This window comes from Otolemur garnettii, unplaced genomic scaffold (assembly GCF_000181295.1).
Source record: "Otolemur garnettii isolate 467f Iridium unplaced genomic scaffold, OtoGar3 scaffold00038, whole genome shotgun sequence".
Lineage (NCBI taxonomy): Eukaryota > Metazoa > Chordata > Mammalia > Primates > Galagidae > Otolemur > Otolemur garnettii.
The window spans coordinates 4505999-4508532 of NW_003852433.1; the positions used below are offsets into that span (position 1 = coordinate 4505999).

Genomic DNA, 2534 nt, shown 5'->3' on the forward strand with positions numbered 1-2534 from the left:
CACAGCTCATAGCAACCTCCAACTCCTGGGCTCAAACGAGTCTCCTGCCTCAGCCTCCCAAGTAGCTGGGAACACAGGTGCCCGCCACAACGCCCAGCTATTTTTTGGTTGCAGCTGTCATTATTGTTTGGCGGGCCTGGGCTGGATTCGAACCCGCCACCTTAGGTTTATGTGGCTGGCGCCTTAGCCACTTGAGCCATAGGCGTCAAGCCTCCATCTCCTTTTTATAAAAGCCATCACAGCTGGGCACAGTGGCTCATGCATTCAAGCTACCTGAGGCCAAGAGTTCAAGACTAGGGCGACAGTTTGAGACTGTCTCAAAAAAAAAAAAAAAATTCAAGACTAAGCAATAGTCCTCCAAGTCTCCTCAAGGTATTCCCTTGGATATACTATTAGGAAATTTATCTCTTCGAACCATTTCCCACCTAGACTATGAGCTCTTCCCTCTTTCCCATGAGGCTGGCAAAGTGCTCCATAAATCAGCATCCAAACTCTCAGTCTGGCATAAAAGTCCATTCCTAATACTATTGATTGGTCACCATGTGCTAACATCTTATAGATATGTTCTCATCTGATCCTTAAAACAAACTTTTCAGATGAGAACTACTACCATTTTATAGATGGCAAAACTGAGGCTCAGAAAGGTAAATGATTCCCAAGATCACATGGCTAATATGCTGAAACTTGGGTCCATCAGTTGCCCTATCAGTGCTCTTGACAATTACACTGTAATTTTAAGTAAATTGTAAATGCCTCCTAGTCTTGCCAGCATCTCATCTGGCAATGAAATAAACTCTCTGCTTGACCACAAAATTTAAAGAACAAAACCTACACTTCATGGGGCTCTAGGGGCACAAAACATCTTCCCTTGCCACCTTACCACAGCCTTTGAGGGAAGGGAGCACTGTCACCTTAACCCCAATCAATCACCAATCACCAATACTTTAGGGAGCCAAAAGTTTGTTGTGGTTGAAGTCAAAGAGTCCGAAGTTGTAATCCCCACTCTACTGTAATTTTATGGCTATAAATACTGGATCAAGTCACTTCACTTGCCTTCAAGTCTTTTTCATCACAAATCAAATGAGAATAACAGTCCCTACCTCAGCATTAACATGGGAGGCATTCCAAGGGGGAAAGTGTTGAAGATGACCTGACACTGGTGCTTTATATAGTGCATAGATGATCTTAAATAATGCTGAACACCTTAGGAGAAAGTTAATCCCTTTTCAATCCTCTTTAAAAACTCCTGATTGCTTCAAGGAGAACATCTCAGTTCCCTAGTTTGTCTTTAACATCTATGAATGCCAATGTTCCTTTACAACAAAAGAACTCTGTCTCAGAGCCTTAGATGACTAATCTAGATACTTTGTTAATAATCTGTTTTCATATTAACTATGTTAACTTCTATCTTCATTATATTAAATATACTAATTGTTATCATTTCCTTCTGCATTTTTCTATTTATGGTGGAGAAACTTAAAAAGTTTTCTTTCAAATTAAATTAAGTTTATAAGTGACAGGATTAAAAATCTTTAGTGAGGGCAGTGCCTGTGGCTCAGTGTGTAGGGCGCCGGCCCCATATACCGAGGGTGGAGGGTTCAAACCCGGCCCCGGCCAAACTGCAACAAAAATATAGCCCGCGTTGTGGCAGGCGCCTGTGGTCCCAGCTACTTGGGAGGTGGAGGCAGGAGACTCGCTTGAGCCCAGGAGTTGGAGGTTTCTGTGAGCTGTGATGCCACAGCACCCTACCCAGGGCGACAGCTTGAGGCTCTGTCTCAAAAAAAAGAAAAAAAAATCTTTAGTGAACAGCAGTACAAGTGGTGACGCGATTTGGCAAACCCCTTAGAGGTGGAACCCGAAAAGCTTAAGTGTGGGAAATTCTGACTTTAGCAAAACAATAGCGTGCCTACCACACAGAAGCGCACAGTAACTGTAAGCTGTTACCATCACCACCGCGGTCATCAATGGCTACAACACACCATCACCATCATCAAGAGCTACACACGGGGCCTGAAGATGCTGCAGCAAACCTTCCTCAGAGCCGAGCCGAGCGGCCGGGGACCTGAGGGCGGAGAAGCCGCTTCGGACCCCGGACTAGGCACGCACCTTGAGAGCGATTCGGTCGCTGATGACCCAGCCCCAGCGGCCCGCCCTGCGGACCCGGGCACCTCCTCAGCCCACAGCTCCCAGAACCCCTGGCCGGCTACAGGCCACTTCCGGCTGCTGAGGCATTGCAGCCCGCGCATCATAGAGAAGCGGGAGAAAGGAAGGAGCGGCCGGCCGGAAGCAAAGCGCGGAGGCCGGAAGTGACTGCTGAGCCCTGCGCCCCCACCCCACCCCGCCGCGGCTGCTGTCGCGAGAATTGCGCTCGGTAACTGTGGCTCCGAGGACCGCGAGTCCCAACCAATACGAGCCTGTACTCTGCCTTTTAAAATCAGGAAACTGAAGCTGTGAGGGCGAAGTTTCCTATGTGTCCTTTTTGCTTTACCCAGCGCCGAAATAAAGCAGTACCCAGCAACTAGTTGGCGCTCTGG

The 2534-nt window shown here is 47.6% G+C and overlaps 1 protein-coding gene across 5 annotated transcripts in view; it reads right to left on the minus strand.

The window, feature by feature from the left end:
- The window catches only part of THOC5 (THO complex 5), a 69303-nt gene extending 67055 nt beyond the window's left edge, over positions 1–2248 (minus strand). For 2 of the 5 annotated variants that reach the window (XM_003789857.3, XM_012805258.2), the window contains exon 1: positions 2107–2248. The gene's annotated coding sequence lies outside the window, so the exon portion shown is untranslated. The other 3 variants (XM_012805259.2, XM_012805257.2, XM_023513270.1) reach the window with 2 other exon arrangements.
- Positions 2249–2534: the final 286 nt, after the last annotated feature.